This window comes from Arachis ipaensis, chromosome B05 (assembly GCF_000816755.2).
Source record: "Arachis ipaensis cultivar K30076 chromosome B05, Araip1.1, whole genome shotgun sequence".
NCBI classification, from domain to species: Eukaryota; Viridiplantae; Streptophyta; class Magnoliopsida; order Fabales; family Fabaceae; genus Arachis; species Arachis ipaensis.
Window position 1 is genome coordinate 108,585,190 of NC_029789.2, and position 25,940 is coordinate 108,611,129.

The window sequence follows — 25,940 nt, forward strand, 5'->3', positions numbered from 1 at the left end:
CTCCAGGAACAGCCTAAGCACAAAAAAGCTTCAATGCTCAGCCCAAGCACACACGAAGTGGTCTCCGGAAGTGGATTTCTGCACTATCTGCACTTGGTTACTCATTTTCTTTAAACCCTAGTTACTAGTTTAGTATGAAAACTACTTTTAGAGATTTATTTAAGAGCTTTTCAATCAATCGAATACTATCATCTATTGTACACGTTTGGAGGCTGGCCTCACGGCCATGCCTAGACCTTTCACTTATGTATTTTCTACGATGGAGTTTCTACACCCCATAGATTAAGGCGTGGGGCTCTGCTGTTCTTCATGAATTAATGCAATTACTACTATTTTCTATTCAATTCACGCCTACTTATTCTCTAAGATATACTCTCGCACTTTAATCTGATGAATGTGATGAACCCGTGACACTCATCATTATTCTCACTTATGAACGCGTGCCTGACAACCACTTCTGTTCTACCTGCAATAGCTTGAGTGTGTATCTCTTGGCCTCCTAGTTCACGACGCATGATTACCTCTTCTGACAACAGAGCATTCCATTCCGTAATATCAGAGTTTTTGTGGTATAGGCTAGAACCATTAGCAGCATTCCTGAGATTCGGAAAGTATAAACCTTGTGTGTGGTATTCCGAGTAGGATCTGGGAAGGGATGACTGTGACGAGCTTCAAACCTGCGAATGTGGGGCACAAGTGATAGTGTGCAAACGGACAATGGTCCTATTCCGATACTAGCGAGAACCGACAAATGATTAGCCGTGCGGTGACAGCACATATGGATTTATTTTCATTCGAGAGGATCATATAGCTTGCCATGGAAGGAGGTAACGCATGATTGGAAGAAGGCAGTAGGAAAGCAGACGTTCAGAAGCAACAAAGCATCTCCAGACGCTTATCTGAAATTCCCACCAATGATTTACATAAGTATTTCTATCTTATTTTATATTTTATTTATATTTTAATTATCAAAACCTCATAACCAATTGAATCAGCCTGACTGAGATTTACAAGGATGACCATAGCTTGATTCAAGCTGACAATCTCCGTGGGATCGACCCTTACTCACGTAAGGTTTATTACTTGGACGACCCAGTGCACTTGCTGGTTAGTTGTGGGGAGTTATGAAAAAGAGTTGAGACTACGATCGTGCGTACCAAGTTTTTGGCGCCGTTTTCAGAGATCAAAATTTCGTGTACCAGTATGAGAACTGGAAATCCCATTCTAGTTATCCTTATCAATTATGATGAGAATTGTTTATTACTCCCACTTAGTTAACCCTTACTAAATAAAGGAAAGTCAAGTGGCCCAATCAATGGGATACCTCAAGTCCTAGTCAACTCCTATGGAAAGACTAATTTTAGAGGGATCCAAATCAACCAGCAAATTCCAATTATCAATCAACAAAGGAGTTTGATAACTCAAGTGTCACCAATTACTCAACCAAAGCCAAAGGAGAAAAATCTAAATTAAATTAAAAACATCGATAACATAAATTAAAGAAAGCAATCATAAATCTGAAATACCTCAAATTGCATTAAATAAGAAAATCAATTCTAACATGGAGTTCATAAACCAATATTGGGAAAATAAACAAATTAAAGTAATAGAATGAATCAAAGTAGAAGAGAAATTAAATTAAAAGAACATTGAACCTAGAAGTGAGGAGAAACAATCCTAAAACTAAGAGAAATCCTAAAGCCTAAAACCTAAGAGAAAGGAGAGAGCCTCTCTCTCTAGAAAACTACATCTAAAACCTAAAATTGTAAATAATGAATGTATGATCCTCCATGATTGTGATTTCCCCGTTCTGCAGTCTCTATTCTGTGTTTCTGGGCTTGGATTTGGGCCGAAAAGGAGCCCAGAAATTGCTGGGGGCGAATTCTGCAACTTTCTGCACGTGGCGTTTGTCACGCGTACGCGTAAGTCACGCGTGCGCGTCATTTGGAGATTTTTCTTGTCACGCGTTTGTGTCAATCATGCGTACGCGTCGCTTGTGCTCCGCGCTAGGCACGCATCCGCGTCGTCCATGCATGCGCGTCGCTGCCATTTTCTTCGAAACTTTATTTTCGCGCGTTCCTTCCACTTTTGCATGTTTCCTTTTTGTCCTTATAAGCCATTTCTGCCCTATAAAGCCTGAAAATACTTAACACATGGATCACGGCATCGAATGGTAATAAAGAATAATTAAAATTAACATTTTTAAGGACTAGGAAACATGTTTTCACATATATCACAGAATAAGGAAGGAATTGTAAAACTATGCAATTTATATGAATAAGTGATCAAAGACTTGATAAAAACCACTCAATTGAGCACAAGATAAATCATAAAATAGTGGTTTATCAACCTCTCCACACTTAAACATTAGCATGTCCTCTTGCTAAATTCAAGAGAAACTGAAAAAGAGTGAAGGTAGAATGGTGGAATCTATGCAATGCAATCTATCTAATTGCAAGCTACCTAAATGAATCATGCAATTCTAATTACTATCCACCTAGATATATAAAGCTTACATGTGGTTAGATTGAGTCAAATTTCTCAAGGAATCACATATACACAACCAAGGGCTAAATCATATTAAAACACATTCACAGTTGAGTTGAGTTAATCAAAAGAGTTCCCAATCTTGCAAGACAAGTAAGGATCAAACATGCATATATGGGAATGAGCTATTGAACCTTCACTGGATTTGTATATACACTCTAATCACTCAGTGTTTGGGGTTAATCACTCTACTCTTCTCTAGTCATGCTTTCTAAAATTTGGTTCTTCATCTAACCAATCAACAACTATTTAATGTATACATGCAAACATCAAGAGGTCTTTTCAAGGTTGTAATGGGGTTAAGATAAGGGTGATGATATATGTATGGCCAAGTGAGCTAAAAATTGAATCCTTTATTAGTCTAAGATCTCACCTTACATACACATATTCTATATAACTCTAAAATTATGCCTAACTACCCATAATTCCCACTTTCTCATCACATACTCATGTACCAATTATTTTTAATTTTTATTACATGTGCATTGATCTTTTACTAAGCTTAATACTGGAGTAATTTTGTCCCCTTATTTAATTATTTAATTATAGGGATTATTTATTTATTTATTTATTTTTAAATCTACATAACATATATCAATGCACATGGTATTTTAATTATTTTGGTTTCACATAAGCATGCACCCAAATTCTAAATAATTTGTCAATTTAGCATTTTCCTATCAACCCAAGTTCCCACAGTTTTCCCTCACTTAGTTGATACACAATCTCTATCTTAAGCTAACTAAAGATTCAATTTAGGATATTTAATTATTTTTCCACTTAAGGCTAGTGATGTGGTAGAATACAGAATAAATGGGGATTAAAAGACTCAATGTGACTAACAAGGGTGACTTAGAAGGGTAGGCTATTTGGGTTAAGTGAGCAAAAACAAGTAATGGCCTCAGTCATATGCAAGCATGTAAATACATTGAATAGTCGACATATAGAATGGAACAAAGTAAAGTCTGCAATCATAGTGAAGAAATACACAAGAATAAAATATTATGGCTAAATAGTGTAGCCATGCAATTAAGCTAAAAAACTCACGGGTTGTGTGTTCTTTTGGCTCAAAAAAAACATATATCAGTCATGTATATCATGCAAGTAAGGATAAAGAGTTCAACTCAAATCAATGTGAATCTTTAAATGGCTTTTATAAAAATAAATATATTCCTTGAAAATTTTGTCAATTTACTAACATTTATTACTATATATCTATGCTAAGTGGATTGTTGTGATTGTGAAAATCTAAAAATTTCTAGTTTACTCTCTATTTTCAATTAAACCAAATTATCATATGCTAAAAAGGGTAAACTAAATTTAATAATTCATATTTTTCTATATCACAACTAATAACTAAGAGTGAAAATCAAGTTAAATATCTAAGATATATATAGCCCAAAGTGCAAAATGTAATAAAGTAGAAGTAAACAAAAGTACAGTAAAAGAAAATGTGCAAGTACTGAAAGGAAAATAAAATAAAATAAGATAAAATAAAATAAAAATACAGAAAATAAAATAAAATAGGATGAAAATGGGTCTAAAATAGTTCACCAAAATAAGATTCGCCAGAGATGGCAACCTCCCCACACTTATATAATAGCATCATCCTCGATGCTCAATCAAGCTGGGTGTGAAGGGTCGTCACCTCCGGAAGGGTGTGCTGATGCTGTCTCTATGGGCTCTGGCAGTGAAGGTGCCTGAGGCTCTGCCTGTATAGGGGCTTGTGGATCTGCTAGCTGTGTCTGCGGAGGCTCTTCGTGCTGGGGCTCTGCCTGCTCATTCTCTGCCCGTGCATCGTCCTCCTGCTCATCCGCCCCCTCCTCAGATGGCTCCGATGGTGTGTCAGGATCGGAGGGGATGTCAGTGTGTCCTGACCTGATCATCAGCTTTAGATGCTCGTATCGTCAGTTATTGCGACGCTCAGACCGCTCATATCGTCGCTGGTTGCGGTGCTCCATCTGATCCAGGCGCTCAAAGAGGCGGTGCACTAGGTGGTAGATGGGCTGGGAAGCGGGTGAGGGTGCTGTGGGTGTGGGTGGTGTAGTAGGTGCTGAAGGGCTGATTTTCCTCTTGCCGTGTGGGATGATTTTCCTGCAGTCGGCAACTGGGGTTTCTCATCCTCAGACTCCCAGGGTACCTCTGCCCAGCGGGCCATCTGAGTAATCAGATATGGGAATGGCAGAGTGCCTCGCACATGAACTCAAGCCATGGAGTGCCTGATGAAACGTGGAAGGTACATGTCCTTGCCTTCCATAACGTACCAGATGAGAGTAATCATGGCAGCTGACACCTCAGTCTCGTGAGTGCTCGGTATCACATAGTTGCTCAAGATTTGTTGCCATATCTGAGCCTCATCATTAAGATAAATAATTTTTATGCCTTTTGGGTTCACTGTCGACTTACCCATAACCCATGGGATAGCTGGATCAACAGCTATGGTGCACTTCACTGCCTCCCAGTCAAAGCTCATAAACCTCATGGATTCCTCAGCCTTCTGGTAGCCATCTGGCTTGCCTGATTTAGGCTGGAAATGGAGGATATCCTCAATGGCCTCCTCGATAACTAAAATCTGTTTCCCTCTGAGCTGTACTGTATCCAAGGTCGTCTTGTAATAGTTGCAGTAAAATTCTCTAACCCAGGATGTATTAACCTCAGTCAAATTCCTTTCTAGAAAGAACCAGCCTCTCTGTTTTATCTGTTCTGTAGTGTACTGTTGTAGTTCATTGGGTATTCTGAAGGTCTTTTCCAGGTACAGGTGCCTCTTAGTCGCAAAGACCTCATATTTCAATTCACAGTAGCGATTTGTGAATTTGATCGGATCAGTCGCAGGCACTAGTTGGTCTACTTTTTCCTGCAGAGTGAAGTTCTTCTCACACTAGGAAACATCATATAGTATATCCGTCAGAGCAACAGAGGACTCTCCTCTTTTCTTTTTACCCGTGTCTGCTTTAGCTTTGCCTTTCCCTTTGGGATCAGACATCCTGAAAAACAGAGTTCCCAGGATATAATTTATTAAACCAAAGCAGAAAAAATAGGAAGGTAGATAATAAGCAAGCAATTCAAGCAGTAGGTGTGCAAAAGAGGAATAAAATGCAAGGCATGAGTGAGTCAGAATTATATAGAATGTTGGATTGAATGCAAGGTAAAATTCAAAGAATTCAATTAGAAATCACAATCCAAAAACCATTAAATGAAATGCAGAATGCTTGTTTGTCAGGGAACAACAATAAACATGCCTTGAAAGGGGTTGAAAGGAGTTAGTGTAAAACTTAGAGAGAGGTTAGAAAGTCAATGAAGTTAGGAGTTAAAAAGGGAAGTTACAGTTAGTGGCATGGTACTGTAGTTCCTGGCTAACAGAAGTGCACAAACTTGAAGAGCAAGCAACTCACATTCAAGCAGATAATGCAGAGTATTGATGATAAACATGAAAATGAGAGAAGGATGAAAAGGATTAAGAGTCATCAATAATGCAATTTAAGTTGGAAGGGAACCAAAAGAGATAGTGAATGCTAGCCCAGCATGTCATGAGGTGACTTTGGTTTAAACCAATTAAAGCACAACAGAAAAGTACCAAAGGCAAGTCATGAATGGCAATTAAGTAAAACCATTTCTGAGAAAAATTGGGCAGCATTCTGGCAGTAAAAGGAACGTTCCCGGAAAATCAAACAGTATAATAATGCAAGTAGCAGCAATTGTCAAACAGAATTGGCAGTTTATAAGAATCTTAAAACAAGTTATATCAAACTAGCAAGTAATATGGTATTGAGCAGAAATCTCAAGCAAGATAGGTTCAAGGCAGAATGTAAATCAAAACAGCAGCATAAGATTAAGGCAATCAATAATTAATCCTGGTTTTGTTTAAAGGTACACGTGTGGAATTGAAATGGAAATTGAAATGGAGCACTTGATGAATCAGAGGAAATTTCAGAAGGGCAGCAACTGAAATTATGCAAGAAGTTAGCAATTTCAGGTAGCACATGAATTTCAAGATATGGCTAGTAACATGAAGAGCAAAGAAATTTATGTGACTCAGACATCATGAAGCATAGGAAAGAAGCTGGCTGGTCCCAAATTTAGTTAAACAATTCGAATTTCTGGATGAATTTATGAACAACTAAGACATGAAAACTATACGGAGAGTTAGAAGAATCAAACAATCGAGCTAATCAAGATTGCAATAGCCAGTTATATGCAATCATTATATGATATGAACGCAGAGCAACAATTGCAAGCAGCAATAACAAATGCAATGTATAAGAATGATGGCATTAAGTAGAACATTATTAAACAGCCATGAAACAGTGAAACAGCAACAACAACAGCCAACCAATAGTGAAAGGCAGAAAATTCAAACAGTAGGTACGAAGCAATTATCAGACCTAGAATTCTCTAACCACAGCCTAGCTACCTAACCACCTAGAATCCACTACGAACATGCATATCTAACTAACCTAAATTGAACAGAATTGAAATATGCAAACTGACTTAATGAAACTGACAGATGAAAATGAAATGCAGGAAGGAAAACAAGGGAACCTGGTGGAGTGCAGTAATAGGACTGGGAGATGGCGGTGGCACGGTGAAGGCACGGCGGCACTGCTGCTGTCTGCCGCAGCTTGGTGAGGACAAGGGGTTGAGAGGGTAAATAAGGGAAAGGGGAGAAGAAGGAAGGAGGATGGGGGGGAATGGTGGCGTCGAGGTGGTGACAGTTCGGGCTTCTCCGGTGATGGCCGCGGTGGTTCTTGGGTGGTGGTGTTGGTTGGGGAGTGGGTGAAGGGGAAGGAGAGGAAGATAAGAAGGAAGGAGAGAGAGGGGGTGAACGGCGGCGGTCATAGGGTTTTAGCGTCAGAGGGGTTTAGTGAATTTAAATCCACGCATACGTGTAGGTCACGCGTGCGCGTGGATGAGGTAAAATTTCCAACGACGCGTAAGCGTCATTGACGCAAATGCGTGAAGAGGGGTGGAGATGACGCGTCCGCATGAAGCACGCGTATGCGTCGACCATAATCGTGCTAAATGCATGAATCTAGCGTCGTTTTGGCGCAACTCTCTGTTTCATTTGAGGGGGCAAAAATATGCATGCGACGCACGCGCATCGCGCACGCCCACGCGTGGTGTGCTTAAATGAGAGTGACACGTACGGGTCATGGACCCGCACGCGTAGGCCAATTTGTGCCTATCGTACACCAGCCGCACGATCCCAGCCCAACTTTCTGGGCGTTGGATGTGGACGCCGATTTGGACTTGACGCCCATGCGTGGCCTATGCGCACGTGTGGTGTGTTTATATTTTTTTAAGAATATGCAGAATGCAAAATGCAGATGTTGATGTGGATGTTATGAATGATACTAGGGAAAATAAAATAAAATAGAACTAAAAACAAACAAAACAAAATAAAATCAAAATTGAAAGAGAACGATCATACCATGGTGGGTTATCTCCCACCTAGCACTATTAGTTAAAGTCCTTAAGTTAGACGTTTGGTGAGTTCCTTATCATGGTGGCTTATGCTTGAACTCATCCCGAAATCTCGACCAACGTTTGGTGAGTTCCTTATCAGAACAAATTCCAGGATTCCAATCCTTGCTTTTGTACCCATCTTCTTGTTGATCATCATTTTTCCACTTGGGAGGTGAGCAGTTGGAATTCTCACTGAGACATCGAAACAGCCTCCGAAACCCATTCAATCGAGCTCTATACCGATCCTTGCACCTCAATTTGGAGCGTGGAACCATATTGAATCTTGCATGCCAACTCCTATTACGAACCATCTCCCTCTTACTCTTAAAGCCACAAAGAGCTCTAAGCTGGCCATCTGTTTCAGGCAACCCATATTCAAGGGGGAAGGTGAAGATAAAAGCTAAGGATTTTACCCACTTGAAATTTATATTGGGTGGTAATGGCTGTGGGAGAGGTGTTTCCAGTGGTTTTGCAAGCTCCACTTCCTTGTACTCTTCTGTGAATTCTGCCACTTCCTCACAAACCTCTTCAACTACAATCGCATCTTGATCTAAGTCTTCGATTTCTTCCCCATCACTCAAGTCATAAGTTGGAGGTTGAGAGAAGTCTACCTCTACATCATCTTCATATTCACTTGGGGAAGATTCTTCAAGCTCAAGGAATTCAGTTACGGATGCAAGTTCATCACTAGGAGGGCTTGATTCATGATCATCATTACCAAGGAAACTTGCTTCTTGATCTATTCCGCCCAGTTCTTCATAAAGTACATGCCTTGGGGGTTGTGCACTATCCTCCTTAGCATCAATTGCAAATTTCTTGGCGGACTTCTCTACAACTATTGATTCCCATGGAGGTTCAGCGTCTCCTAAGTCTTCAACTAATTCTTCTTCTTTGAAAATCTCGGCTTCCTCCACTTGTTCCAATACAAAGTCATGCTCCTTACTGTCCGTCAGAGCTTCTAGTGTCTCCTTCATACTACGTTCTTCATTAGATTCTCCACATGAAACCATGGGAGTTCCTTGAGTGTCCGAACATCGGGAAGCTAGTTGATTTATTGCTTGCTCCAGTTGATGAAGGGTTGCATAAAATTTATCCACTGTTTTCTTGAGACGATCCTGTGATTCTTGGTTTGCTCGGATTGCATGATTAGGATCATATGGCTCATAGGGTGGTTGATTGGGTAGATAGGGTTTAGGATTATGTGAGGGTGTTTGGTAGTAGGGGGCTTGTGAGTGTGGTGGTTCAGAGCTATGTTGAGGAGGAGGTCCCTAAGCATAGGGTGGGGCTTGATAGTAACTACAAGGGGGTCCACCATATTCATCATCTTGGTACGCTCCCTGGAATGGCTCTTGATCATAGTAATTTGGTGGAGGTTGGTTGTCACGGAAAGGTCCACCATAACTATTGTCTTGGTATGCATCATAGAATGGTTGTTGGTTATAGCGCATTAGAGGGGGTTGTCGCTAAGAGGGTTGATCAAATCCTTGTGGCTTCGCCCATCTTTGATTCTTCCAACCTTGATGCCTGTTCTCATTATAGCTTCCATTCCTTACAACAACATTGGAACCAAACTCAAAGCGACATGGGTGAGAATTCATAGTGGCTAACAAAAATTAAAAACAAAAACAAAAACAAATAAACAAGCAAAAGCAAATATTTACAATAACCAATAATAAGGCACACGTTTGCAATTCCCCGGCAATGGCGCCATTTTGACGAACGGGTTCTCTGCTGGTAAAGAATTTTTCAGATAAATTCCCGTTGTAAGTATAGTTTCCAAACTAACAGAGAATCCTTTCGTACAAAAAAAATTGTTTGTCACTAAAGCAAACCCAATAAAATTTATAACTGAAGTATTTAAATCTCGGGTCGTCTCTCAAGGAATTGCAGGAAAGTATGATTTATTATTGGTTATGAAAAAGTATCTTTTTCGGTTTTTTGAAATACGGAACAAGAAAATAAATTGGCAAGAAAGTAAATTAATAATCATAAAAACCCTTGCAAGGTATGAGAACTAGAAATCCCATCCAAGTTATCCTTATCAATTGTGATGAGAATTGTTTATTGCTCCCACTTAGTTAACCCTTACTAAATAAAGAAAAGTCAAGTGGTCCAATCAATGGGATACCTCAAGTCCTAGTCAACTTCTATGGAAAGACTAGCTTTAGAGGGATCCAAATCAACCAGCAAATTCCAATTATCAATCAACAAAGGAGTTTGATAACTCAAGTGTCACCAATTACTCAACCAAAGCCAAAGGGGAAAAATCCAAATTTAAATTAAAAACATCAATAACATAAATTAAAGAAAGCAATCATAAATCTGAAATACCTCAAATTGCATTAAATAAGAAAATCAATTCTAACATGGAGTTCATAAACCAATATTGGGAAAATAAACAAATTAAGTAATAGATTGAATAAAAGTAGAAGACAAATTAAATTAAAGGAACATTGAACCTGGAATTGAGGAGAAACAATCCTAAAACTAAGAGAAATCCTAAATCCTAACACCTAAGAGAGAAGAGAGAGCCTCTCTCTCTAGAAAACTACATCTAAAACCTAAAATTGTAAATAATGAATGTATGATCCTCCATGATTGTGATTCCCCCATTCTGCAGTCTCTATTCTGTGTTTCTGGGCTTGGATTTGGGCCGAAAAAGAGCCCAGAAATTGCTGGGGGCGAATTCTGCAACTTTCTGCACGTGGCGTCTGTCACGCGTACGCGTAAGTCACGCGTTCGCGTCATTTGGAGATTTTCCTTGTCACGCATACGCATCAGTCATGCGTACGCGTCGCTTGTGCTCCGTGCTAGGCACGTGTCCGCGTCGTCCATGTGCGCGCGTCGCTGCCATTTTCTTCGAAACTTCTTTTTCGCGTGTTACTTCCACTTTTGCATGTTTCCTTTTGTCCTTATAAGTCATTCCTGCCATATAAAGCCTGAAAATACTTAACACACGGATCACAGCATCGAATGTTAATAAAGGATAATTGAAATTAACATTTTTAAGGTCTAGAAAACATATTTTCGCATATATCACAAAATAAGGAAAGAATTGTAAAACCATGCAATTTATATGAATAAGTGAGCAAAGACTTGATAAAAACCACTCAATTAGCACAAGATAAATCGTAAAATAGTGGTTTATTAGACACGTTGTTTCTAATACTGATATTTCTATAGATCCAACAAAGGTAGATATCATTTCTAGTTTACCTTACCCCTCCTCCGTGAGGGAAGTCCGTTCGTTCCTTGGTCATGCATGTTTCTACCGGAGATTTATCAAGGACTTCAGTAAGGTAGCATTGCCTTTATCCAGACTGCTGTAGAAGGATATTGAGTTCGAGCTAAGTGAGGATTGCATGGAAGCGTTCGATAAGCTGAAGATCACCTTGACTCAAGCTCCGATTGTGAGAGGATCAGACTGGAGCCAGCCTTTTGAGATTATGTGTGATGTCTCCAACCATGCAGTATGAGCGGCGCTGGCTCAGTGCGAAGTTAAGGACCCTTTATAATTGCTTATGCTTCTAAAACCTTAGATGCTGCTCAGTCTAATTACACTACCACTGAAAAAGAGCTTCTGGCTATTGTTTTTGCTCTGGATAAATTCCGAGCCTACATACTTGGTACTAAGGTGGTAGTATACTCAGACCATGTAACTCTAAAATATTTATTAGCTAAAAAAGAGTCCAAACCTAGGCTAATATGTTGGATATTATTGCTGCAAGAATTTGATTTAGAAATCAAAGATAGGAGTGGTTCCCAGAATTTAGTGGTGAACTACTTGAGTTGCCTAGAGAACATTAAGAATGACTCCACTCCTATCAATGATGCTTTTCCATTTGATAGCTTGCACGCAATATCTGAAGTAGTTCCTTGGTATGCACCTATAACTAATTATTTAGTTAGCCATACCTTCCCTCCTAATTTTACTAAACATCAAAAGGACAAGCTGAAAAGCGAGTCCAAATATTATATATGGGATTACCCATATTTATGGAGGTATGGTGCTGACCAGATAATTAGAAGGTGTGTGTCTCAATCAGAATTCCAGTCAATTTTAGAGGCCTGCCACTCCTCTGGGAGTGGTGGACATTTTGGCCCTCAAAGAACAGCTAGAAAAATTTTAGACTGTGGATTTTGGTGGCCCACTCTTTTTAAGGATGCTACTGCCTTTTGTAAATCTTGCCCTCCAAGCCAAAGGTTTGGAAATATATCCAAGAGGGATGAGATGCCCCAATAGCTTATGCTATTCTATGAAAATTTTGATGTTTGGGTCATTGACTTCATGGGTCCATTCCCAAACTCTAGTGGTTTCTTATACATATTGTTAGCTGCAAATTATGTTTCTAAATGGGTGGAAGCAATTCCTACCCGTACTGATGATGCTAACGTTGTTGTCTCCTTTGTTAGAAATCATATTATATGTCGCTTTGGATCACCACGAGCAATCGTGAGTGATCAAGGCACTCACTTTTGTAACAGGAGATTAACAGGTCTACTGAAGAAACATGGCATTGTGCACAAGGTAGCAACAGCTTATCATCGTCAGACCAATGGGCAAGCAGAGGTGTCTAACAGAGAGATAAAGTGCATCCTGGAAAAGATTGTCAAGCCCCATAGGAAGGACTGGAGCACCAGACTTGTAGATGCGCTCTGGGCTTATCGGACAGCATACAAGACACCCATAGGAGTGAGCCCCTTCCGCCTAGTATACGGAAAGGTTTGTCACCTCCCAGTGTAGGTGGAACACAAGGCTTTCTGGGCTGTAAGGGAATGCAACATGGGATTTGAAAAGGCTGGTGCTGAAAGGAAGATGCAACTAGCAGAACTAGAGACCCTTCGACTCGAAGCATATGACAACTCCAAACTATACAAAGAGAAGGTGAAGGCTGTGCATGACAAGCATATCAAACGGAGAGAGTTCAGACCTGAGGAGTTAGTTCTCCTTTACAACTCAAGGCTGAGGCTCATGCCAAGCAAGCTGCGTTCAAGATGGGAAGGCCCATATAGAGTAGAGAAGGCAGAGCCATACGGAGTCTTCCACCTGAGTCATCCCTCAAGCTCCAAATTCATCAAGGTCAATGGACATCGCTTGAAGCTGTATCATGGTGAGCAGATGAAGCACAACAAGGAGCTGGATATCTTCCTCTTGGAGGATCCACCAACAGAAGAAGACTGAGCTTGTAGACCGTCCAACTTAAGGACGTAAAAGCAAAATGCTAGGTGGGAGATAACCCACCATGGTATGATCGTCCCTTTTTATTCCTAGTTTTATTTTATTTTATTTTTCACAGTGTTCATTCATAATTTCTGCATAATCATCTGTATTTTGCATTCTGCATTCTGCATATATAAAAAAATAGAAAATAAAAAATAAAAAATAAAAAAAAGTGTGTGCGACGTGTGCGCGTCATGCGTGATTTCGCAACCCCAAGGAATTGACCCGAGAGTTGGGCAGGAGTGGTGCTAGAAGTGTGCTTTGCGCACAAACAAACCCATGTGTACGCATCCTTGACAAGTGTGCGTCGCTTGCAATTTCAGCAGTCCACGCATAAGCGTCCATGACGCATACGCGTGACCCTGGAAATCGGCGTAAATGGGTGTTTAGCCAGAGAGTTGTGTTGGTGTGGGGCTGGAACTGTGCTGGAAGCACAAACCCTATCACACGTACGCATCCCTGATGCGTGCGCGTCATTTTCCCTTAATGGCCACCCACGCGTGCGCGTATCTGACGCGCACGCGTCGTATGCTTTTATGGCTCTTGTGCGTTTCAACCCGAGAGTTGTGCGTGCGCGGGGCTGCCTTCGCGCCATTCGCACAACCCATATCACGCGTACTCGTCTCAGACGCTTACGCGTCAAAATCAAATTTACGCGACTCACGCGTACGCGTGCCGTACGCGTACGTGTCGCATGCAACACACAGTTAAAGCAGTACGCCGCCTGATTTCTATTCTTCCCTTCCCTAATCCTAATTCTTTTTCATTCCTAATTCTTCTTTCTTTCTTCTTCCTTCTTTCTTCTTTCTTCTTCCTTCTTTCTTCTTTATTCCCTATTCCTCCCTACTACTTTCTTCCTCTCTTTTTCATCTTCTACATCAGGTTTCTTTTCTTTTCTCCTCTACTCTTTCATTCTTCTTTTAATTATTGCATTTACTTATTTTTCTCTCTTCTCAATTTTACTTTTAGCTTAATTATTTATGGTTTTTTTTTTCATTCTTTTCTCATGCATTTTTATGTTGGTGTTGAAATTTTATTTGAGTACTACTTTTAAGCTTGTGGATATTATGGGGAGTGATTTGACAATTGACATTTAATTTTGGCTCTCATATACATTTGGATACATTATTTTCATTCCTAGTTTAACTTACATACCAAGTGTTTGTGAAAAAGCTCTTATGGCATTTTGAATCCTATTTTCTTTTACTCTTTTACTTGAATGCCTCTTTTTCACAACATTTGTAATCCACGTGTATTTGGGATTATCATTCACAATTGTCATCATACAAGTGCTCTTTAATTTGGCACATTTAATAATTGATGCTTGAGTTATGCTTCTCATGCCTCTTTCTGCATGCCAAAAACCCTCTTGCATCTAATTATTGCTGTCTTACCTACATGTTGTAGCTACCATGTATTTAAGCTACTATCTTTTCTTTGGCATTCATTATCACTTGGAATTTTCTTCCTCCTGTTTTTAGTTATATATATTTTTCACTGTCTTCCTCTTTCTTTCTTCCTTTGGCATGGGTACCAAGAAAGGCAAAGAGAAAGCCACTAACAAGCCACCGGCAAGGAGAGGAACCAAAAGAGCACCAGCTAAGGCGCTTCCATCTACAAGCGTAAAGCCGCCAACAAAGTGGGTGAAGAGGATCATTAAAGTTGATGAATCAGAAAAAGCCTTTCCCGCACGGGACTCCACACGGTTCACTAACCGTTACTGCAAACAGATGTTCCCCATCCTAGCCGAGAGGAACTACAACAATGAGCATCTACTCATTGTTCCAACACACTTTGTTGATTTTGTGGAGCCCCGCATAGAGAGGAGACAGTGGGGATTTTTGAGAAGACAGCCGCGAGAGGCCAACTTATCATGGGTAGTTAAATTCTACTCTAACTTCTACTCGCCTACCCTACAGACTGTTTATGTTCGTCAACGACAAGTCCCTGTCTCCGAGAGTGCCATATAGCGAGCACTAGATCTTCCACCTAGTCCAGAGGGATTAGATGCATATCAAGAAGCCTCTCTTAAGCGCCAGATGTATCAGTTCGACTGGGATAGTGTCCGTGGAGTTATAGCCCAACCTGGAAGTACCTGAATCTATGGGCCGCATCAGTCAAAACCCAAGAGCATCTCAACCCAGTCACTTACCTTGGAGGCTCGCGTGTGGGCATAGATTATGTCCCACTATATCTTTCTGAGCACTCACGAGTCGACCTTCACAGCAGACATGGCTGTTCTCCTCTGGTGCATCCTGACAGAGCAACTCCTTAACTTGCCCCGACACATCCGGCAAGCCATGGGATACGTATAGATTGTGGGTAACCTGCCTTTCCCTGCCTTGGTTTTAGATTTAGTCTCTGCAGCAGGTGTGTCCTATCGAGCAAGAGACACGAAGGTCATGATCCCTAGAGCCGACCAGTATGTCCTGAATGGAAAGTACATCATGCCACCAGTTCCCTCTGCGAGCCGGCTTGCGGGCCCATCTTTGGATACTCTCCCTTCTTCTACTCCACCATCATCCACACCACAAGCACCATCCACCCATCAGATGTTCCTTTAGATCCTTGAGAGGTTCGACCGGTAAGACCGACGGATGGAGCAATTGGAGCGCCGCACCAAGTGCCGATACAACTATCTGAAGGAACTCATAGTTGGTACTAACCCACCTCCAGAACAGAAGGACACCCCGGACTCCCCTTCATCCAGTAGCACAGGGAGCCATGGCGAACCAGACAGCGGAGGCGATGCTCGCAACCCTACCTTGCTCCTTACTGATGGCACGGAAGACCGTGCCAAGCCTTAAGTGTGGGGAGGTCAGTCCTTGACTTCCAGAGGTAGCTTTTCTCTTTTAACACCAACATTTGACTTTTTCTTTTGTTAGATAGGATAGATTGCATGATAATAATTGCTTGCATGAATGTTCTGCTTGGTTAAAGTAATGAGTTTCTTTTCAAGATCCTATTTTATAATATTTCACTAATTTAAATTGAAATTTTTTGTTAAATTTGTTTGAAGATTGTAATTTGGAACATGGTTGATATCTAAGAACACAGAACCTGTGAGATTTGAGCTTAATTATATGGTTATATTATTTAACCATAATATTTTATTCTTGTGTGTTTTCTTCTCTATGTCCATTGTTTAGTGTTTTTGCATGCATACATATGATTGAGGCCATCATTTGTTATTAGCTCACTTATCCCAAATAGCCTACCATTTTAATTACCTTTGTTTGCCACTTTGAGCCTTTTGATCCCCCTTTGTTCTGTATTTTATCACATCACTAGCCTTAAGCGGAAAAATAATTAATTACCCTAATTGAATCTTTGGTTAGCTTAAGATAGAAATTATGTATCAATTAAGTGTGGGGAATTGTGGGAACTTGGGTTGATGAGAAAGTGTTGAGTTGTAATGACAAGATATTAGGAATTTGGGTGCATACTCATGTGAGACCAGAAAAATCATGTGCATTGATATGTTATGTTTATCTTTTTATGTTCAAAAAAAAAATAATAAATAAATAGTACAATATAAATAAATAAATAAATAGGGGACAAAATCACTCCAATGTTAAGTTTAATAAAAGATAAATGCATATGTGGTGAAATTAAAGAAAATTTGATACATGAGTGTCTAATGCAAAAGTGGAAATTTTGGGTAGCTAGGCATGATTTTTGAATTACATAGAATGTGTATGTGTGTTAGGTGAGAGCTTAGGTTAGTCAAAGATTCATATTATAGCTCACTTGGCCATACATATATCCTCACCCTTATCTTAGCCTCATTACAACCTTGAAAAGACCTCATGATATTTGCATTGGTATACTAAATATTTTTTGATTGGTTAGATGAAGAATAAAGTTTTAGAAAGCATGACTAGAGAAGAGTAGAGTGATTAACCCTAGACACTTGAGCGACTAGAGTGCACATACACTACCAGTGAGGGTTCAATGCTTGATTCTATGTTTCCTTCTTTCATGAGCTATCTTCTTACAAGTTTACTTGTCTTTTGTTGTGTGATTTGAATTAGTAGAATCTGATTTATTTTTGTCTTGGAGAACTTGTTTATTTTTAATCAAGTAGATAGAAACATATTAGCATATAGTTGCATTCACACACATAGGTTGCATCTCATGAGTCTTACTTTTCCCCATTCATTTTTGTCTCCTTGAGCTTAGCATGAGGACATGCTAATGTTTAAGTGTGGGGAGATTGATAAACCATTATTTTATGGTTTATCTTGTGCTAATTTGAGTGGTTTTTATCAAGTCTTTGCACACTTATTCATACAAATTGCATGATTTTACAATTCCTTTCCAATTTTGTTCTACGGTTGAAAACTTGCTTCCCGAGCTTTTAAATTGTGTATTTTAATTCCCCTTTATACCATTCGATGCAGTGATCTGTGTATTAAGTGTTTTTAGGCTATATAGGGCAAGAATGGCTTAGAAGATGGAGAGGAAGCTTGCAAAAATGGAAGGAGCACAAGAAATAAAGGAGATTACTAGCGAGGAGCAACGCGCACGCATGGCTCATGCGTGCAAATGCTTTAAAGATCTGCACAGCGATGCGTGTGCATACCTGACGCATACGCATGACACGCGAAGATGACCATTGACGCGTACGCGTGACTGACGCGTATGCGTGACATGCGCTACGTGCAGAAAATGCAGAAGACGCTGAGGGCAATTTTGGGCTGAGTTTGGACCCAGTTTTTGGCCCAGAAACACAGACTAGAGCCAGGGGACAAGCAGAGACTCAACACACATTCTCATTCGCATAGTTTTTAGTTTTTAGTTTTGAATCTTAGAGAGAAATCACTACTTCCTCTAGGTTTCCTTCACATTCATAGTTTTAGAGTTTATGCTTTTGATTTGGATATTGAGAAGAGTTACTACCTCCGTTGAAGTTGCCATTATTCTAGTTTGTTTCCTTATTCTCTTACTCTTTTAATCACTCATTAACCCTGTTCAGATATGGATGTTTATGGTTTTGGGATTTATTAATGCAAAGAATTATATTTACTTTTAATTAATTTTCTGTTATTATTTTATTTGAATTTTCATGTCTTCTTTTTATTCCCTTTATATGCCTGTAAAAGTGGTACTCATGTCAATGGAGTAGACTCCCAACTTGACTTGGGAGTTGATTAAAAGGAGACCCTTGAATTAGAATACTCAAGTGTAATTGGGAACTGAAAGTTGTTGGCTGGCTCTCTAGTCACTAACGCTAATCCTTCCATAGGAGAGGATTAGGACTTGTGAATTGTAGCTGGTTCAGTTACTTGACTTTTCTTTATTCGGTAAGGGATAACTAAGTAGAAACAACAACCTTTTACCATTACACTTGGGAGAATCCAACAAGGATAGAACTTCCAATTAATCTTCTCCCAGTCAAGGCTTTTTATTTTAAATACATAAAACCTCTTGTTAATTTCCAATGCTTTAATTAATAACTATTTTAAATTCCCATTCTTCAACTCTAAAAATTCTCAGGAAACTCCTGACTAATAAAATAGCACTCTTTTGTCAACTCGTTGGGAGACGACCTGGGATTTCTACTCCCAGTATTTTTATTCTAAAATTGTGACAACCCTTTCTGAATTAATAAGCGAAATTTTCGTCGGTTAAGAACTGTACTTGCAACGCTGTTCTTATTATAAATTCTTAATCGGCAATTTTCCGCCACGTCAATTGCTAATTACTTGGACTAATCTGGATACGTGACATATAATCCGTTTAGTTTTGGGTAATTAGGGTTTTTATGGCCATAAACTAGATTTGAGCATAATCCTCTAATCGGAGTCAAATGACCAAGACATTGGCAGTTGATGAAGGTTAAAGGAGACTAAATCACTAAGACATTAGGGTTTAGTCAATTACAGTTTGCCATGAAATGAATCTTGCATGATTAAAATAGTTGGTAAGAAAACTTAATCCAGAAAAGTAAACATCTCCGATACCTAAACTATTTTCTCTTATTGATTTCTCACCAATTCTTTTATTTGCCTTCTTTATTCTTGTATTATTGTTTAATGCTTTTGAAAACCACCAAACCAACATTTTTGTTTGCCTAACTAAACCAATTAGTCGACCATTGTTGATCAATCCATCAGACCTCATAGGATTGATCCTCACTTACCTGAGGTGTTACTTGGACAACCCGGTGCACTTACCGGTTCAGTTGTGGATATTTCCAAATTTTGTAACACTTCCGATCAGCCTTAATCAAGGCATCAACCTCCATCAGCCACAATCTCTAGCCCATCAGAAGCCGATTTGGATGAGATTCTTTCTGCTATGTCTAATATCTCTCACAAAATAGAAAATCCATTTCCAGTTCTGGCTACTAAGGATTCACCAAGACACGGTCTACCTAAAGAACTTACTACTCATGCTATCGAAGGGCTAAAACCTCTTCTTCAACTTCTGAAGCATACTATTGATGAATGGATAAATCTAGATGACTTGAACTCCATATTCTCTGATATTCCCAAGTGGTGAAAAATTTTGAGAAAATTGCCAACAATTTATTCATCTCTCACAACAAGCTCAATGACTTCAAGAAAACCACGGCAGAAATCGAAACAGAATCTGCACAACTAGAAACTTCCTATGCATCAACACAAAAAACATAAAAAAAGTATGAATAAATGTTGCTGATGCCACCAATGCTCGAGAACAACTAGCTTGATGTAGAGAGGAATGATGAACGGATATTTTATACGCTTTTTGGCATCATTTTCATATAATTTTTAGTAGTTTCTGTTTAGTTTTTATTAAGTTTTTATAGGTTTTAGTGTTAAATTTACATTTTTGGATTCTACTATGAGTTTTTGTGTTTTTGTACAATTTCAAGTATTTTCTGGCTGAAATTGAGGAGCTGGAGAAGAAGTCTGATTCAGAGACGAGCGTTTTCAATTGCTATGGAAAGTTGACTTCTAGAGCTTTCAAGAAATGTATAATAGTCTATACTTTGCTTCATATTAGAAGGACCAAAACTGGCATTCAACGCCAGCCAGCTGACTAGTTCTGGCGTCCAACGCCAGAAAGAGATTCCAAGCTGGAGTCCAACACCCAAAAAGGTGCCAGGACTGGAGTTCAACGCCCAAGGAAGCCTAAGCACGTGGATATCATCAAATTTCAGCCCAAACACTCACAAAGTGGGCCCCAAAAGTGGATTTTAGCACTAAATATACTATTTTACCCTTACTAGTCATCTATTTAGTATTTAAGGGATTTTATTTATGTAATTTGGGGTTTTTGGAGACACTTTCAGTCATCATACACATTTACTTTGTATTTTACTTCAGTATGAGTTTCTAAACCTCCTAGATTGAGGGGAGGAGCCCTGCTGAGTCCTATGAATTAATAAAAGTATTTCTGTTTATTCTTCGATCCGTGTCTAATCTATCTCTAAGATGTATAATCTGATCTTCATCATGGTGAATAGGATGATCTAACCAATTAGCTCTATTCATCACATTAAGACGAATGTGCCTGATAAACACCCGTGTCTACTTGGGTTCATGTGAATACATGAAAGGAAAGCACGAGCCAACAGCTATGATTATACATCTCTCAGACGGTTAATCTACGACTTCATTGGGGACTTCTTGAGACACTAGTTCGGCCAATTTCCGGGGAGATTAGGGTCTCTGTGGTATAGGCTAGAATTCAAAGAAGTAGTGTTCTCTGATCCGGAAGATTCGACCTTGTCTGTGGCATTTTGAGTAGGATCGCCAAGAGAATGACTTGCTAGAGCTTCACCCTCCGTCAAATTGAGTAACCACGGGGAATGGCGTTTGACCTGTAGTAGAGGAGATCAATGACCACGGACAATGGCTTTGATCACTTATAGCTTTCCATAGAAGAAGATCATTCACAAGCAAGGAAGACAGTAATACCAGAGTTCATTCAGAAAGACAAAGCAACTCCGACTCTCAACTCTATTCCTATCCTTATTTCTACTTAACATCCAAACATTTATGACGTATAATCATTCAAAGTTTACATAAACTCTCTGATTCCGCCTGACTAAGACTTGCAAGACAATCATTGCTTGCTTCAAGCCACAATCCTCGTGGGATCGACCGTGACTCGCTCAGGTATTACTTGGACGACCCAGTGCACTTGCTGGTACTGTTGCTGTACAAACAGTGTGGGGTTTGCATACACGCGCTCCAAGTTTTTGGCGCTGTTGCCAGGGATTGTTGAGTTTGAAAAAACTGCCAGATTGTCTTGCTCCCTAGATTAGGTAATTTTTATTTTTGTTTGTCTTTTGTTTTTGTTTTCATTTTCTTTTTCTTAATTTTCAAAAATTTTAAAAATCTTTTTCAAAAATATTTTTCTTTTCTTTGTTCAATTTTTGTTCTTGGTATTGAGTCTTGCATGTTCTTGTTTTCTATTTTCCAAATTACAAAAAATTTAAAACTTCTTCAAAAGCTTTTCATACAGTTTATTTTCAAGCATCCTTAGCTTTATGATTGAGATACTTTATTTGTGTTCTTGTTGAGTCTTTTATTTTTATTTTCTTTTTCTCTAAATTTTCGAAAAAATAAAAAAAGTTTTTCAAAAATATTTTTATTTTCCTTGTTTGATCTTTGTTCTTAGTTTGAGTCTCTTCGTTTTGTTCTTGTTGAGTTTTTCGTCCCTTTTGAGTTTTTCTTTTAAAAAATTCTCAAAAATAGTTTCTTTGTTTAATTCTTGTGCTAAGTTTTTAAGTTTAGTGTTTTCTTGTTTATTTTCTTTTAATTTTCGAAAATTTGTTTTTGGTTTTCTAAAAATTTTAAGTTTGGTATCCTTTTTATGTTCTTGAGTTCTTTGAGTGTTTAAATTTTGTTCTTCGTGTTCTTGTGGGTCTTCAAGGTGTTCTTTAGTCTTGTATGTGTCTTGATCTTAAAATTTTTAAGTTTGGTGTCCCTTGGTGTTTCCGTCCAAAAATTTTCGAAAATAAAGGGGTGCTAGATCTAAAAATTTTAAGTCTTGTGTCTTTTATGTGTTTTTCTCTTTCATCATAAATTCAAAATAATAAAAAATATCTTTTCTAACTAATTTTATCATAATTTTTTAAATTTTTCATTAAAAATTCAGATTTCAATTTTTAAAATTTTATCTTATCATATCTTAGTTGTCAAGTTTTCAAAAATCAATTTTTTTCAAAATTAAAAATCATATCTTTTTCAAAAATCTTATCCCTTTCAAAACTAATCATATCTTTTTCAAAATTTAAAAATCTTATCTTATCTTTTTCAAAATTCAAATCATATCTTTTTTCAAAAACTTTTTAATTTCTTATCTTATCTTAATTTTAAAATTCAAATCTTTTCTCATCTTATCTTTTATTTTTATTTTTATCTTTTCTTAATTAATATCTTATCTTCCCTATCATCCTTTTCAAAACTACCTAACTAACTTTTCCCTCTCTCAATTTTCGAAAATCATATCTCCTTCTTCTCTCTCTTCTTTTTCAAAACCACCTAACTAACTCTCTTCTTTTCTTAATTTTCGAAAACATCTCTCCTTCTTCTCTCGTTTTTTAAAACCACCTAACTAACTCTCTTCTCTCTTAAATTTCAAAAATTTATCTCTCTTCTCTCCCTTCTATTTTTCAAAAATCAACATTTAAATTTTAAATTCTTTTTAAATTAATAACTTAATTTTTGAAAACTAATTAAATAAATAAATAAAAATAAAAATATTTTAATTCTTATTTACTCTTTCTATTTATACTGCTCTTCTTCTCACATCTCTATTATTCAAACTCTCCTATCCCTGTTTTTTCTTCTACCTACAATTCTTTATTTTCTTTCCTTTCTTCTTCACATCTAACTGGAAGCTCTATTGTTCAAGTAGCACACAAAGCTTTCTTGTGATTTCCTTTTCATCTTCCATCTTCTCTTTTCTTCTATCTTCTTTTATTTATTCTTATCTACTATTTCCAAGATATTTTTACTCTACTTATTTTATTTATTTTTATTTTTATTTTTATCTTCTTCTTCTTTCTTTACTTCTGACTTTAAGGAGGAGCTTCTTGTCTATTGGCATAGTCTCTCTTCTTCTTTTTCTTTTCTTCTTGTTTATGACCAGGAACAGGTGATGGAGGCGGAAATCAGCCAATTAAGAAATTATAGTAAAAACAGCGTTGTAAGTACAGTTCTTAACCGACAAAAATTCGCTTATCAATTTAGAAGGATTGTCACAAAATTAGAATGAAAATACTGGGAGTAGAAATCCCAGGTCGTCTCCCAACGAGTTGACAAAAGGGTGCTATTTTATTAATTAGGAGTTTTTCGAGAAATTTTAAGAGTTGGAGAACGGAAAAATAAATAATTGTAAATTAAGGCAATGAAAATTAACGAGAGAATCTATATAATCAATTAAAAAGCCTTGACCGGGGGAATGATTAATTGGAAGTTCTATCCTTGTTGGAATTCTCTCAAGTGTAGTATCAAGAGGTTGTTATTTTCACTTAGTTAACCCATACTAAGTAAAGGAAAGTCAAGTGATTGAGCTAACTCTTATTCGCAAGTCCTAATCCTCTCCTTATGGAAGGATTAGCATTAGTAAATAGAGAATTAGCCAACAACTTCCAATTTAACTAATCACTTGAGCATTCCAACTCAAGGGTCTCCTTTTAATCAACCCCCAAGTCAAGTTGGGAGTTAACTCTATTGACATGAATATAACTTTCATAAATGATAAAAAGGAATAAGAAGAAGACATAATAAATTAAGCAAAATAATAACTGAAAATTAATTAAAGGTAAAAATAATTCTTTGCATTAATAAATCCCAAAATCATAACATACTTATCTGAACAGGGTTAATAAGTAATCAAAAGAGTAAAGGAATAAGAAAACAAACTAGAATAATAGCAACTTCAACGGAGGTAGTGACTCTTCTCAATATCCAAAGCAAAAGCATAAACTATAAAAATTATGAGTGTGTAGAAAACCTAGAGGAAGAGTGATTTCTCTCTAAGATTCCAATCTAAAACTAAAAACTATACGAATGAGAATGTGTGTTGAGTCTCTGCTTGTCCCCTGGCTCTAGTCTGTATTTCTAGGCCGAAAACTCGGTCCAAACTCGGCCCAAAATCACCCCAGCGTTTTCTGCGATTTCTACAGGTAGCGCATGTCACGCGTACACGTAAGTCACGCGTGCGCGTCGTTTGCCGATTATCCTTGTCACGCGTACGCGTCAGGCACGCGCACGCGTCGCCGTGCAGACTCCAATTCATACGCACGCGTGAGCCATGCGTGTGCGTCGTTCCTCGCTGGTTATCTCCTTTATTTCTTGTGCTCCTTCCATTTTTGCAAGCTTCCTCTCCATCCTCTAAGCCATTCCTTTCCTATAAAGCCTGAAAACACTTAATGCACAGATCACGGCATCGAATGGTATAAAGGAGAATTAAAAATTTACAATTTAATGGCTTGGGAAGCAGGTTTTCAACCATAGAACAAAATTAGAAAGGAATTGTAAAATCATGCAAATCGTATGAATAATTGTGCAAAGGCTTGATAAAAACCACTCAATTGAGCACAAGATAAACCATAAAATAGTGGTTTATCAATCTCCCCACACTTAAACATTAGCATGTCTTCATGCTAAGCTCAAGGAGATATAAAGAATGAATGGGGGAAAGTAAGACTCATGAGATGCAACCTATGAATGCAACTATATGCTATGATGATTCTGTCTACTTGGTTAAAAGCAAATAAGTTTTCCAAGACAACCATAAATCAGATTCCACTAATTTAAATCACACAATAAGAGACAAGTAAGCTTGTAAGAAGATAGCTCATGAAAGCAGAGAACATAGAATCAAGCATTGAACCCTTATTGGTAGTGTATATCACTCCAATCTCTCAAGTGTCTAGGGTTAATCACTCTACTCTTCTCTAGTCATGCTTTCTAAACTTTGTTCTTTATCTAACCAATCAACAAAAATTTAGTATACCAATGCAAACATCATGAGGTCTTTTCAAGGTTGTAATGGGGCTAAGGTAAGGGTGAGGATATATGTATGGCCAAGTGAGCTATAATATGAATTTTTGACTAACCTAAGCTCTTACCTAACATACACACACTCTACGTAACTCTAAAATCATTCCTAGCTACCCATAATTCCCACTTTTGCATCACATGCTCATGTACCAAATATTTCTTTAATTTTATCACATATGCATTGATTTTTTATTAAACTTAACATTGGGGTAATTTTTGTCCCCTTATTTATTTATTTATTTATTCATTTGAATAGTTTTTTTTTTATTAAAAATATAAAAGCAAACATAACATATCAATGCACATGGATTTTTAATTTTTCTGGTCTTACATGAGTAGGTACCCAAATTTCCGATATTTTGTCAATGAAACACTGTACACTTTCATCTACCCAAGTTCCCACAGTTCCCCACACTACACAATCTCTAACTTAAGCTAACCAAAAATTCACTTGGGGTAATTAATTATTTTTCTGCTTAAGGCTAGTGATGTGGTAAAATATAGAACAAAAGGGGATTAAAAGGCTCAAAGTGGCAAATAAAGGTAATTGAAAGGGTAGGCTATTTGGGATAAGTGAACTAATAACAAATGATGACCTTAATCATATGCAAGCATGTAAATATACTAAACAATGGACATATAGAATGGAACAAAATATAGATTAAAATCACAGAGAAGGAAACACAAAAGAATAAAAT